We start from the raw sequence: 15,189 nt of genomic DNA on the forward strand, positions 1-15,189 counted from the left end.
TTTACTCGAGGTCTCTCCTCTTGCCCCTTTCCTTGCTTAAATTCTCTGTCAAAGACCCTTGACTTTGGCTTCCATCTAGAAGGGCTCCCTAACTTCAGGGGGCAAGAAAAAACTGTGATCATGATGTCTGCTGACTCCCCTTATACCAGAATGAACTGACTTTGGTCAGAGCGTCTGCCCACTGTAGGAGGATGGAGAATTTTCTCTGGTAGTCAGGCCGGCCAAGGGCTTTCACAGCAGGAAATCCCACAAGTCATGACTGCAACAGTGAATGCACTCAAACATCTGCATTTATGATAAGTATGAACAACCGTACTTTCTGGCCCATCTACTTTTTGGGTGGTCCCCCTGCTGACTTAGATGATAGACCTGATCTCATCCTGAGGATTGAAATAGACGGATATGGCAGAACCTATTCCCCAAGAAGTCCTATAAATTTTTGGTACCCCCTTAAAGATATTCTTCCTACTGGGGCAAGGTTCCCACAGTAGATTCCATGGCGGCCAGTAAGAAGAAGCTTGCAGAAGAGAGAGCTCCTCTGTCCATCCACCAAACAGGGAGTCACATGCATTTGACAGATTTGGGAAGTGTGTATTTACCTCATCTATTTTTTTAGTGGGAGCACTGAATTACCTGCCACACGTTTTTTTTTTTTTCTTCAGAGAGATTTGACAAAGGAGATTGCCAAATCTGTCCCTGGGACCTTATCTGTGGATCAAAAGTAAGCTGGTGATTCACAGCTGGCTATGCATCAATCACTTTTCAATACCTGTGTGCTTTACCTCTAATGCTATAGAGGGTGCACCTAGAGCAGCCGGTGGAGGCATTTCCATCGGGAAGCTTGTCTGACTGTGGCTTTGCAGTTTTGTGGAATATTTCAAACTGTCCTTCATCAAAGCCCCTTATGATGGGGCAACCATGTTTAGTCCCAAAGTCAAAGAAACTATATCCAGAAGTGACAAGGATGGCAAATCCCTTTGTGCCACATGGATTAAATTCTCTATGCCTCAAAAGAACTTCTCCAGAAATCAGAAGGGAGATAAGAGAATTTGGTTTTGGAAATCCCAAGGGTTTTTGTCAGACATTTCTAGATAAAAAGCTCCCTAAAGTAGAGGGTGAATCTCTCTTTATCGTCACCCAAAAGGCAGAGGTTGTCTGCTAAACGAAGGCTTCACAGGTTCTTTCTCAGATGAGCCTTTCCAGTGCTCCTGACTGTCATACTCTGGAGACTGTGTGTGTGTGTGGGGGGGGGGGTCTTGCCTCTGTACTCAGCAACCTGGACACTTCTCACTCAACACAAATGGGTTCAGAGGTTTGTGACCAGAGGCTACGTCCTACCTTTTCTTACTTTCCCATCATTTCAGGAAAAAATTATTGATGTTTCATGCCAACAAAGGGAAGCAGCTGCTACAGAAGTAAAGAAAGTTAAAAAAAATTGTGTCATCTGAGGTCCCTCCAGATCAGAAAGGATTTGGAATTTAATCAAGATTCTTTTTAGTGCCAAAGAAAAGCAGGGACCTGAGGCCAATATTGGACCTAAGCTGATTAAACAAGTTTGTTTTACAAACGCAATTCTGGATGGTCACAGTTCAGCCCTTTCTTTCCTTGCTGAGGAAAGATGACTGGATGTGTTGAATAGATTTTCAAGATACGTACTACCACATAAAGATGGAGAGACACTCCAGGAAGTACCTTCACTTCCTGCTATGAGACTGTCATTTCCAATTCAGTGCATTACTCTCTGGACTCACCACAGCCCCACAGCAATGGTGGCAGCTCATCTATGATTACAAGGTTTCTGAGTATTCCTATACCTGAACTTCTGTGGCTGCTTCAGTCACTACTGGCCACATATTACATTTGTGTTCTTCAGTGGACTGTGGCAGTTCAGTGGTCAATCAGAAAACAACCTTTATCCTTTCTAGTGAGTCTACTCAACTCAACATTTGCAGAATCCACATTTAGTGGTGGCCGGAATCTGCACAAGTTCCACAGGGACATCCATTCATTCTTCCTCACCCCTAGCCAGTGACCACAGATGCTGCCTAACTGTGCTGGGGGGCATTATCTGGGAAAGACGGTCCAAAGCATGTGGTCTCAGACAGGCCAGTCTTCACATCAGTATATTGGAGATGATAGCAGTCCTTGTGTTGTAGGCATTTCAGGACTCTGTCTCTCTCCTTAGGGCTGATTTTCATTCAGGCAGACAGCATGGCAGTCATTTGGTACACCAACAAACAAGGAGGAACCAGATCTTATCCTTTGTGTCATGAGGTCATGGGCAACACTTTCCTAATTGCAGAGCATATCCTGGGGAAATCCTACATACTGGCAGACAAGTTGAGCAGATCCATCCTGCTTCCTCATGAATGGTTCTTCAACTCATCAGTAATGGAGTGGGTTTTCAGCTGCTGGGGATGACATTAATGCAGTGTCTCTGCCTCTCCCCACAACAGCAAGTGCAACAATTTCTTCTTTCTAATTCCGTATGAGGGGGAGTCACCACCGGATGATCTAATGCAGCCTTGGCTCCCAGGACTCCGTTATGCCTTTCTGTGGACACCCCTGATTCCAAAGTTCCTATACAAGGCATCAGTGACCAAGGCCATGGTGATTCTCATAGCCCTTTGCTGGCTTTAATGTGTGTAGTTTTCTTTCCTCTGGCCTCTTCTAATTCACCCACCTTGGGTACTGGGCGCAGATCCAAATTTACTTTCTCACCCATCGCGTTTTCTTACTGAAACATTCAGTCCCTCAAATTGCATGGTTTCTCCAATTCCAATTCCAATGATGGTTCAACAGTCCAAGTTGTCATCTCCAAATGTCCACATTTATTCTATTTTTATTTAACATTTGTTGACTGGGAAAGTCCGACTAGGACAGAGCCTATTTTCAGCAGAAGTCCAGGGCAAAACACTCAAGACCCGTCTTTGGAGTGTGGGAGGAAACACAAGTACCCAGTGGAAACATGCAGACTCTACACAGAAGGCAACCCAGTCAAGAACTGAACAGGAGAACTTCTTGCTGTGAGGCGACAATATTAACCGCTGCACCACTGAGCTGCCCACATATTGATCTCTTCACAGAAACCTTCCACTAGGAAGGTTTATAAAAGCAAATGGAAAAGGCTTTTAATTTGGACTGTGGAAAAAAATATGGACTTCTTGTACATCTCTTTCAAGGTGGTGCCAACTATTCCAGTAATAAAGTACAGTTAGCTGCAATTTTCTCTTTCCACACAGGGTAAAATCCCATCCTCATAGCTTTGCTTAGGTTATTCAGGGCCTTCCTCTGAGGTACATGTGTACTTCAGCCTCCTTTTAGGAATCCATTTCCTCTATGGAATATCACAATTGTTTTGTAGGCCCTGAATGGTCCTTCCGTTGTACCTGCTGCTAAAGCTGACCTAAAGTTTTTATCCTAGAAAACCTCATTTTTGGTGGTTATCACTTCTACCAGGAGAAGCTACATGCTTTATCCTCAAGACCTAATTTTTCATAAGGACATATCGTCTCTGAGAACCAACCCTTCTTTTCTCCCCAGTGTGGCTTCAGAATCCTCCATTAATCATTCAGTCCATAAATCTTCCAGGTTTTTCCCAAATTTCTCATTGGGCCTTTCATTGTGAGTTGTGTTTTAATCTACATTTAGATAAAATCTGATCGGTTATTTGTGTCCTTCTCCACTGCTAAATTGGTAAAATCAATGTCTAAAGTCACTCTTTTACCCTGGTTAACTCCGTGCATTATTGTTTAGTAAAAAAAGGGAATGCCTCTTTCCATCCCCAAGAGCTTATTCTACCAGATCAGTGGCTTCCTCTACAGCCTTCTTCTCCAGTGTTCCTATTGATGACTTGGGCGCTGCAGGTATGTAGTCCATTGTTCATACCTTCATCTCACATTACAAATTGGATATGCAGTCCAGATCTAGGGCATTCTTTAGTTCAGCTGTGCTCTGGAATATCCTTCCATGTGGCCTTCCAGGTATAAAAGTAGCTTGGGACTCTCTCCCATCCATTGAAGAATGGACAGAAAAGACAATATCAGATATGAAAGTTATGTACTCATCATAAAGATAGATCTGTTTTGTCTGTTTCTGTCCTTTCCTCAACTACACCACCATCCCCCTACTTATTTTTATAGAAGTATAATTTGTATACAATGTACTTTTTCTGAGATGGATGTAACTGAACTTTCTTTGGCTTCTAAAGGTCCTGTCCTTCTTTCTCTCTCTCTCTATCCTTATACAGGTTATCAGTATTTAAGCCAGCTGCATTCTTAGGTTGCCCATACCTATATTTTAGAATTTCCAAAACCATTTTTTGGATAGGTAAACTCAGTCTGAGGTAGCTCACTCTTCTCACAGGGATTATGGGTAGGGGGAGGAGCCTTAGCACCAGATCCAAAGCTTGGAAGTGGCTGTAGCTGGGATCAGATCAGAGTCCCATCCATTGAAGAAAGAATGGAGACAGACAACACAGATCTAGCATTTGGTGACCACATAACTTTTGATGTTCTTTGTGTTTTACTGTTGCAGTCATTACATTTGGGTTATCTGCCTGCAGGTAGCCCTCAGCTGGCCTAATTATCAAAGTTTTGGGTCCTGCGTCAGATGCTGTCTCTTCTTCCATGATGTCAGGTAGTCAGGGGTATAAAGCATGCAGCCGATGCCATTACATCAGTCTTTCTTGCCGCACGGTGCCCAAAGCAGAAGCATTTCGCAAGTGCCGGTCGGCCAACTCCTGAAATTTTCGTTTTCGAGTTTCAGAACCGAAGTCTTCAAAAAAGCTAAGTACCCCGATGGGGATCCTTTTTTCTTGTTCTAAACCGATGTTAGTAAAAGTTAACAATTGTATTACCTGTGGAAAGCGAATATCTCATAAAGATTTTCATTCGTACTGCATTCCTTGCTTAGGCCCAGACCACAACGTCCCTCGCTGTCAGTTTTGTGCCTTATTCAATCCTCGTACTATTCGTTGTCTATTCATTTTTGCATTAAACTATTTTGGTACTCTGTTTAATTATCCAGAAATGGCTTCGGTAAGCCATCCGACTACCGACATTCTAAAAAAAGATAAAGATAGAGACAGACCGCATAGGTCCAAAGCCACCGATGACACTTCAGTTAAGCTAGTTGCCAGTTCGCCGGTACTCGGTGAAGCGCTTTCATAGCCCCTGATACCCTCTACTTCAGATTTGCAGGCCTCTACTGAGACCCATTCGGAGTCCAGTATGCCACGAGATGCTTCTTAGACCATTGAACCTACAGATATTTCTACCTTGGATGGGTCCGGAACCGCTGTGCAGGCACCGGCTTCTGAGGGTGTATTCAGGCCTATGGATTTATTTCAAACCAACGCCATCTTCTTCAAGGCCTAAAACTCGACCCACGCCAAGAAAACAGACGTCCAAACTGCATGGTCAGGCCCATATGCCTAAAAAACAAATAAAAATGGCTGAAGACCTTATTACTTTAATTAGGGGAAGGCCAGCCTTCTCCCTCTAAGAGACCTAGAACTGATTTTCCTTCTGATTCTTCTGATCAGGATTCTGAAATTTCTGTTTCTTCTGATTACCAGGATTTGCCCTTAACTACCTATGAGGATTCGGATGCAGAGGATTCCATTCCCTCTGCTTCCCCTCTGAAAGATTTTTCTTTTGTTGAAACCTTGCACATTCGTAGGGAGCATTTCTGCTGGGAAAGCCAGGATTACTTTGACTCCAAAAAGAGGTTTAGGGAATTCTTACTCCTACCTCAACACAGGCCTTTAGCTATCCCTCCTGTCCTGGACATTGTAGATGATGCCTTTTTGGAATCTAGCCTGACTCCAGACACTTTACCTCCAGCTCCCAGGAAACTTGACTGGTATTAGAGTACCTGACTCTCACGTTCCTCCTCAAAAATCCTACTGCGGACCCAGAGAACATTTCCCAGGGACCTAAAGGCATTAAGGCTACAACTGCCAAAAACCCAACCCCCGTCTGATAGAGATTCCAGGGCCTTGGACAAATGGGGTACTTGTATTACCTGTGGAAAGCAAATACCTCATAAAGATTTTAATTCGTACTGTATTCCTTGCTTAGGCCCAGACCACAACGTCTCTCGCGACTTTGGCCATTAGGGCCTTAAACTGCCAGTTTTCATACGTTAAAGTATCAGCAGCATATTATGGGACTACTTAAACAGAAAATGATGTTGATTCCTGACTGTGCTGAAAATAAAGAATTACAGGATTTAATGCATTATGCTGGACGAGTTGGTAAACATACTTTGCAATGTGGTTTTGACTCTTTAGAAGCATCTTGCAGGGCTGCTGTCACTGGGTCAGAGACATGCTTGGCTTAAGGAGCAAACTTTACCAGATCATGTTAAAGCTAAATTACTAGATGCTCCCTTAAACCAAGACCGCCTGTTTGGCAACAAAGTAGAAGTCCTTTAAAAGATGGAGGAAAAAGCTAAATCTATGCAAACTGTTAAATATTTCCTGCAAGTACAGCCTCCCAGATTCAGTAGGCATCGGCCTTCTAAGAATTGGTCCTTTTCTATCTCTTCCAGGCCTTCTCAGTCCAAACCCAGGAACAGCAGACCACCTAGGCTACAGTCTCAAGGTACTCACAGGCCTAAGCAGTGGGGGGGCTTCCACTTCCAAAGCTGGAAATAGTAAGACACCCCCCATGGAAATATATCACAATGACTTAACCTTAAACCTTCCAAGTCCTGCCCAACTGCCTGCTCCCTTAGGGGGAAAGATCGCCCTGCATGCAAAAAACTGGGAACTCATTACCCAGGACAAATGGGTTTTAAATATAGTTTACCAAGGATACAGATTCCACTGCCACACCTCACCAACCCCAAATGGTTGGCCAGACCTACCCCCAAATCAGTGGGCAGAGGCTTAGCAGCAGGGTCTCACTCTTCTAAGTATCAGGGCTATTCAGCCTGTCCTAACAGAAGAAAGCGGACAAGGTTTTTACTCAAGACTTTTCCTGGTACCCAGAAAAGACCGCTCCTGGCGTCCTATCCTGGACCTCTCTATTCTAAACACCTTTTTGGTAATTCCAAAATTCAAAATGCTAACACTTCATCAGTTGCTTCCTATGCTAGGCAAAGATGCCTAGTTGGCAACCTTAGACTTAAAGGAAGCTTACCTTCACATTCCAATAAGGGATTCTTGCAGGAAATATCTACATTTCAGAGCAGGCTTCATGCACTTCCGTTTGGTTTATCTACTGTGCCCAGGGTATTCACAAAGTGCCTAGCTCCAATCATTGCATTTTGCAGGCAAAGAAATATTCAAATATACCCATACCTGGACGATTGTCTAATTCATGCAGAAAGCCAGGACTTACTACTAAATCATCTGGCATTTGTAAAGAAACTTCTAACCTCACTGGGGTACACCATAAACGAAGAGAAATCTCATCTAGTACCCTGCCAACAAGTTGTATTCCTGGGAGCAAGCTTGAACACAACTTCCCAGATGGCTTACCTCATGCCAGAGAAACAAGTTTATTTGACAGCCTACTTCAAACTACTGGCCACAAAGACCCAGCTATCTGCAAGGAAAATCCTGCAAGCCTTGGGGTTCAGGGCCTCTTGCATTCTACTAATTCCATATGCAAGACTGTGTATGAGGAAACTACAATAGTATCTAAAAAGCCTATGGTGTCAGCATTCTCAGGACCTGGAATCAATGATTCCTATCATTCCTTGTACAAAGATGGAGTTCCTTTGGTGGGCAGAGGCCTGCTACCACAACAAGGGACTGACATTCACTCTACCCCCTGCCACTCGAACCCTAACAACAGATCCATCAGACTATGCATGGGGGGCACACTTGGCAGGGCAGTGCATTCAGAGCAAATGGAATCCTAGTCAGATGCACCTGCATATCAATCAAAAAAAAATGTTAGCTGTACAGAATTCCCTGACAGCCTTCAAGGACCACATTCTTCCAGGACAATTATTGTTAGACAGACAACACCACGGTTATGTAGTACATAAACAAGCAGGGGGAACCCACTAGTATCCTCTCTGCAGACTAGCCATGGCTCTGTGGAACACAGCCTTGAGCTACCAAGTGCACCTACAAGCTCAATTCCTGCCAGGCAAGCTAAATTCACTAGCAGATGAACTAAGCAGAAATCTCATGGACCCACATGAGTGGAAACTGGAACCAAAGATATTCAACATTTTGAGAAACAAATGGGGGAACCCAGAGATAGACCTGTTTGCTTCCCCTCAGAACTACCAGTTGGACAAATTCTGCACAAGGAATTCCCACAGTCAAGCTTGGAAAGTGGATGCTCTGTCCATCACCTGGGAAAGCCTCTGTTTATACCTTTCCCCCTCTTCCTCTCCTCTTGAAAGTTTTGCTAAAGATCAAACAAGACAAACCAAGGACAATACTGATTGCACCAGACTGGCCACGCCAGCACTGGTACCCCCTCTTGCGCAGTATGTCACTACTGGAACCATGGCATCTGCCTCAGACCCCTTCCCTGCTGTCCCTGCAGGAGGGCCAGATTCTGCACCCCCAGCTTCAAACCCTGAACCTTGCAGCCTGGCTAATTCCCTGAGCTCTCCAATAGCATCCCTCAGTAAGCAGGTGCTTGATGTCATTCTGGAGGCAAGGAGGCCTAGTACTAGAAAATTCTATGCTGAAAAGTGGAAAAGATACTGTTCCTGGAGCCAGACTCAAGGGATGGGCACAGCAGTGCCCAGCTTACCGCATATTCTTCAATACTTAACAGAGATGCTCTACAAGGGCCTTTCCTTCTCCTCAAAATTCATGCCTCAGCCATTTCAGCACATTATAGTACTGAGCCACCCCTCTTCTCTCACCCCCTGCTGAAACAATTCCTCAGAGGGACCAAATATTTAAGAAAACCCAGGCGATCCCCTACTCCAGCCTGGGACCTTAACTTTGTATTGGAAAAGCTCACTCTACCTCCTTTTGAGCCAGCTGCAACTGCAGAGTTGAAATTCCTTTCCTGGAAAACTGCCTTCCTTCTAGCCATCACTTCAGCAAGAAGAATGTCTGAATTGCAGGCCCTCATTGCAGTGGAGCCCTTCATCATCTTCCATGGTGACAGAGTGTCCCTCAAGACCAATCCTTCCTTTTATGCCCAAGGTGGTATCAAGTGTGGCCCTTAATCAGTCCATTCATTTGCCTACCTTTTTTCCTAATCCACAGAACAAAGGAGAACGAATAATGCACTCTTTGGACATGCAAAGACAACTTGCATTTTATTTGGGCAGGACTAAGCCTCTCAGAAAAACTGAATAGCTGCTAGTTGCCTTTGCTGCAGGGGCAGAGGGGAAGGCCATTTCAAAGCAAACCATTTCTAAGTGGATAGGCCATTGCATTCGTTTCTGCTATAAGCACCATGGAAAACCTGCCCCACAGGGGATAAGATCACATTCTAGCAGGGCTGCATCTACCTCTACAGCCTTTCTCAGAGGTGTCCCTACTAGGGACATCCTAGAAGCCGCTACCTGGAGCTCTGTACATACCTTCACCAAACATTACCACTTGCCTATTTTTTCTAAATCCAGAGCTGGTTTTGCCACTGTAGTCTTGCAGGGCTTAATAACTGGTCCTAAGGCTCTCTAACTTCCTCCTCCCTTCTGTAGCTTTTGGGCATCTACCCAAATGACTGCAACAGTGAAACACAGTACAGTTGTGTACACTTACCATAAATGTAGATGTTAATAAGAGTGCTATTCACTGTTGCAGTCCTGGTTACCCTCCCTCCAGCCCCCTGACTTCTCTTGGCTATACCTTGCTTCTTGATTAGTGAATTTCAGCTTTCTGGTGTATTTAATTTTTGTTGGAGGTGTAACCTTATATTTATAATTGCTTCCCATTATGGGGGCACTTGACATCTGGAGCAAGAAAAACTGATGTAATGGCATTGGCTGCATGCTTTATACCCCTGACTACCTGACGTCATGGAAGAAGAGACAGCATCCGACACAGGACCAAGACTTTGATAATCAAGCCGGCTGAGGGCTACCTGCAGGCAGATAACCCAAATGTAATGACTGCAACAGTGAATACACTCGGACATCTACATTTTATGGTAAGTGTACACAACTGTACTTTTTTTTCCAATAGAATCTGCTACAGGCTGTATCCTCACCTCTAAGCACAACAATTTTTTCCATCTCCGGTACCCTCAGTGACATACTGATTAAATGTGAAAAAAGGCACACTGGAGGAACCACCACCATCCAAATCCAAATTTTAATGGTGTTAACAGTCCAAACAGAAAACACACAAATGCTTAATATTGTCACCACTTTTTCATCTTAAGAAATTTCATCAGATGTGAGTGTACCAAATAACAGACAGCTTAAATAAGGAGGCTTGACTCTCAAATTCACCAATTAACTAGTCACAATTTACCAGTTAAAAAATCAATTGTGCAAGAACACAGTGGTACTTCAGTGATGTAAAATGACTTAAGATAACTGATAAGATCATAGTTAAAACTGTTGTATAAGAGAATTCAACTTATAATTAATAATACTCAAAGGGACACATTTAGTAAGAAAAAATTAAAAGTTTTGAATGAAAACAAAATATAAAAAAGAATTATTGTGTATAATGACACTTGTTCAGTTGTCCAACACTACCATCTACTGGCCAAACTATGAACATTTCTTTTTAAGATATATTTTAGCTGATCTGAGCTTTAAAACTGGTGCCAGAGACACAGTATCATTTAAACCAGGGGACTTGTTGGCTTCTAACACTAACTGCCAATACAGTTCCCTAGTCTCCCTAGGACCTCCTCTTAGATCAAGGGGCATTACCGTTCCTTCCATTTTAGCCATTCATTTGACTCCTTAAAATGTTGAGAAAACCATCAAGACTGTCATTAAGTCATTAAATCCATGATTACAGACAGAATATGCTCTGCCCGCACTAGGAACTTCATCATTGCCGCAGCTACCGTGTCTGCCTCTGTTTGCTTCCTGATTTTCAGGCAGTGATCCATTAGACGTCAAGGAGATTATGGATTGGCACACTGGGGTCAGCAGATGGATCAGCTGGCCAATAAGCTTACGAATTTCCCCCATTTCTACTCCTTTTCTCTGTTCCTCCAAGTTTGAATCAAGAAGTCCCTCCATAACCACCAAAAGTAACTAAAACCGAATAAATGAAGTGGATAAAAGTGCCAAATGGTTATATACTGATAAACATGAAAAAAGGCACACTGGAGGAACAGCCACGATCCAAATCCAAATTTTAATAGTGTTAACAGTCCAAACAGAAATAAAACACACAAACGCTTAAGATTGTCACCGCATTTTCATCTTAAAAAACTTTGTGAGCTTATCAAACAGCCAACTTAAATAAGTAGGTTTGACTCTCAAATTCACCAATTAACCAATTACAATTTACCAGTTAAAAAAATCAATTGTGCAAGAAAACTGTTATTTCAGTGATGTAAAATGACTGTTAAGATAACTGATAAGATCATAGGTAAAACTGTTGTATAACGCAATTCATTTTATAAATAATCATGCTCAAAGGGGACACATTTAGTAATAAAAAATAATTAAAAATGTTAAGAATAAAAACAAAATATAAAAAAGCACTTCTTCTGTATGACACTTGTTCAGTTGCCCAACACTACCATCTACTGGCCAAACTATGAACATTTCTTCAAGATATGTTACAAGTTTAGCTGATCTGAGCTGTGGGCGGCCACTGTGGTGCAGCAGTTAGTGTTGTCGCCTCACAGCAAGAGGTTCTCCGGTTTGATCCTCGGTTGGGGTGCCTTCTGTGTGGAGTCTGCATGTCCTACCTGTGGTTGTGTGTGTTTCCTCTGGGTGCTCCAGTTTCCTCCCATATCCCAAAGACCTGCTGTAGGTGGATTGGACACAATAAATTGGCCCTAGGTGTGAGTGCGTGCGTGTGTGTGTGTGTGTGTGTGTGTGTGTGTGTGTGTGTGTGTGTGTGTGTGTGTGTGTGCCTTCTGTGGAAGGTTGGGTGCTGGGCTGGCAACTCGACACCGTAAAACTCCACTGCCAATCATGAGCGGACAGGTGATCTGCTGTGGTGACCCCCTGACCAGGAAAAGCCGAAAGAAGAAGCTGATCTGAGCTTTAAAACTGGTGCCAGAGAGACAGTATCATTCAAGCCAGGGGACTTGTTGGCTTCTAACACTAACTGCCAATACAGTTCCCTGTACTCCAATCTAGTCTCCCAGGACCACCACTTGGATCAAGGGGCAATATTTCAATTACAAAAAAAAAAAAAACTGAAATCTGCTCCATCACACGTCAGGCTATGCTTGAATAAAGCATTGTTAACATTCTTTCTTTTTCCGGGGGACCTGTTGGCTTCTGACACTAACTACCAATACAGTTCCCTGTATTCCAGTCTAGTGTCCCAACCTACAACACTTGCAGTGAACAGTCTCCAAACAGAATGTATTAACATTGCTGCAGAAGCTTTGGCTTATCTTGCATCTATTTTCATTAATAGATCCATTCAGAAATCTTATGCTTCCATCTGGAAACAATCCTATATTGTTCCCCTACACAAGGGTGGAAATTCTGCAGACCACTCCAACTTCTACTCCATTGCCATCCTACCTCCTGTATCCAAAATACTCAGTGTTTTCATTCATAGCTATTTAACTACCTACTCACCTGAAACCTCCTACTCACCTGAAACCTCCTATCCCCCACTATGCTTGGTTTTAGGCCCTCCCATAATACAACTGCAACTTTACTTTGCTTCTTAAACACTAAATCAAAACAGGAATGCAGGCAAATTGCATTTGTTACATTCCTTGAGCAGTCCAAGGCCTTTGACATCATTTCACATCAAAAACTCCCTAATAAGGTGTCCTTACCGACCATTACATGGTTTCACAGCTACCTGTCTAGTAGATCAGAATCTGTAAAATGGCAGAACCAATTCTCTCCTTTTCTTCCAGTCTCAGTAGATGTCTGACAAGGATCTGCCCTGTGCCTACTTCTATTCACCAAAGAACCTCACAGCTTATGATCTTTCAGCACCAATGGTGAGTGGTCCTACTTGTGTCACTGACAATATTGTTCTCACTCTCCGCAGAAGAAAAAGTTTCATTCACAAACACAGGCCTTCCTATATACAGATTTCACAAGTGGAAAAAGTACAGTACAGTTTTGTTCTGAGGAATGAGGTCTTCTCAGTTTTGGCTTCAAAAAAGGCAGAGGTGATCTTGGTTTGGACAACTTCATCCTCTCCTTTTTGGGCTCCTCTTGCCTTCTGATGTGCTACATAATTAACAGCACTATAAACCCACAGTATTAGGTGCTCTGTATTAGATTAATTACATTAACCTTGCTAAGTCTGTAGTAGATCGTTTTCCAGTGCGTCTATCCCGTGAACACACCATCTAAAAAAGTTTGAAAAGGAATCACACATAGACAATGTACATAAAACATCCAAAACAGATGTGCATTGTGTTTTGTTCCATTGATATTAATGTTAGATCTTTGTTTATCCTGAGCATTCCACCTAGCAATAATGTGTATAGCTTGATGGTTTAACTTTTTTCCCCCCTCAGGTAAATTTCAAGTTGTTATCCAAAGACCCTAGAAGAAAGTTCTGCCAAGCAATGGAGTTGTAGCATGTTGTATGGACATTTTAATGACTGGAAGGACATTAAAAAAACATGAAGCATTGTTGACTAAAGGAGTATCTGCTTTATTTTGCTTTGGGAGACGACAGCTTTTGGCTTTCTTTTTACTTCAGAAGATAAGTGCATTATTGAAAGAGTACTACTGCATTTAAAGAGTCTCAGGCACAGCTGAGATTCTGTTTTGACCTTAATAATATGATTAGCAATAATATTATGATAATTGCATAGTTATTTAAAGAATATTTTTGTATGTGTACATATTGTTTTTGTAGAGTTAATATCTGGTGCTTGTTTTCTATGTACTTTTGATGCTTATGTTGTGTCTTTTGTGCATACTTCTTAAAATGTCACTGATTTTGACTCAAAATTTTTGTTTTCTCTCTCACTTTCTCTAAATTTGTGGTTCTTTACCAAAATGTGGTGGATTGCAGTCAACAAATAATGATGCTTATTAAAGCTACAGACTTCATTTACCTCAGAAAGTACATGGTAATCCAAGTCCTCTTATTTATCAACTTTGTAAGTCAGTAGTGCTAATATTTAAAAAATGAGCCTGATTATTTTTTGGCTTTTCACTGATTCTGGAGGTAAGAGGTTGACAGCTATGTTTTCATGTCTCATTTAAATGCTGATTTTTCTGTATGACGTCAGTCAGGAGGTGGGGTAAATAAACAACATTAGATTAGAAATGTATTGTGTAACTTCAAAGACTTAATTTTTGTAATGTGGCTTTTTGGAACACATAATATTGCTGTGAGAGACCTCTACATTTTGCTATTACATTCACATAAATCTTGCTTTGAAGACATTCTTGCAGCAGGTAGTGAATGCATCAGGCCAATATACTAAGATTCCCCAGTCCCTATTTCATCCCTCACTCCAGCTGCCACGTTTCAAAGTCAATGTCTTCATAACTTGCATCTTGCTGTCTCTCTTGGCTGTTCTCACTGCTGAAGTATAGTGATGTTTTGCTTCAGTGGTGTTTTAATGCAAAAAGAATTTTAAGTGCTACATGGGAATTTTTTTTTCTGTTTGCTTTTTACCGCCATGCCTGCTGACCATCAGGTCTCCCCCTGTTGGACTTTAGACCATTCATTTTCCTGTATGAGGTATCCCAGGATGCAGCTGAATGCCATCCATAGGCCATCTGGGCAGCCATGGTGGTGGTCTTTGCCCTTGCTGACATCCCAGCAATGAGGACTTTGTTATAGCCCTTTACCCCTCACCTAGATGGAGGACTTGCAACCTTACAAGACCATGGTGGCCACTGTGCCTTCCCCATGGGAGTACATACTGCAGTACACCCAGAATGATGGCTACATCATTTCTGATTTGGTGAGTTGAGAGTACAAGCCTCGGGACTTCTTCACCTCTCCTACAAGGGGATCATGGCATCTTGTTATTTGGAGTGCACCCCACCTCCCAGGATGGACACACTCATCCTCTCCATGCCTAAGCTGTTAGTCAAACCAAGGCAGATCGGGTTGGGGCAGTTTTAGAGTGGATGTGGCCCCAACTTAATTTAGTTCAAAGTACTCCT

The 15,189-nt window shown here is 42.7% G+C and overlaps 1 long non-coding RNA gene across 1 annotated transcript in view; it reads left to right on the forward strand.

Moving 5' to 3' along the window:
- LOC122803359 overlaps positions 1 to 14,134 on the forward strand; it is a 30,312-nt gene extending 16,178 nt beyond the window's left edge. Inside the window, exon 2 of the long non-coding RNA XR_006365110.1 lies at positions 13,575 to 14,134. This is a non-coding gene — a long non-coding RNA (uncharacterized LOC122803359). The remainder of the gene's footprint in view (positions 1 to 13,574) is intronic.
- The last annotated feature ends 1,055 nt before the right edge of the window (positions 14,135 to 15,189 follow it).

The sequence above is a fragment of the Protopterus annectens genome, chromosome 5.part1, assembly GCF_019279795.1.
Source record: "Protopterus annectens isolate FY-2018-M chromosome 5.part1, PAN1.0, whole genome shotgun sequence".
NCBI lineage: Eukaryota > Metazoa > Chordata > Ceratodontiformes > Protopteridae > Protopterus > Protopterus annectens.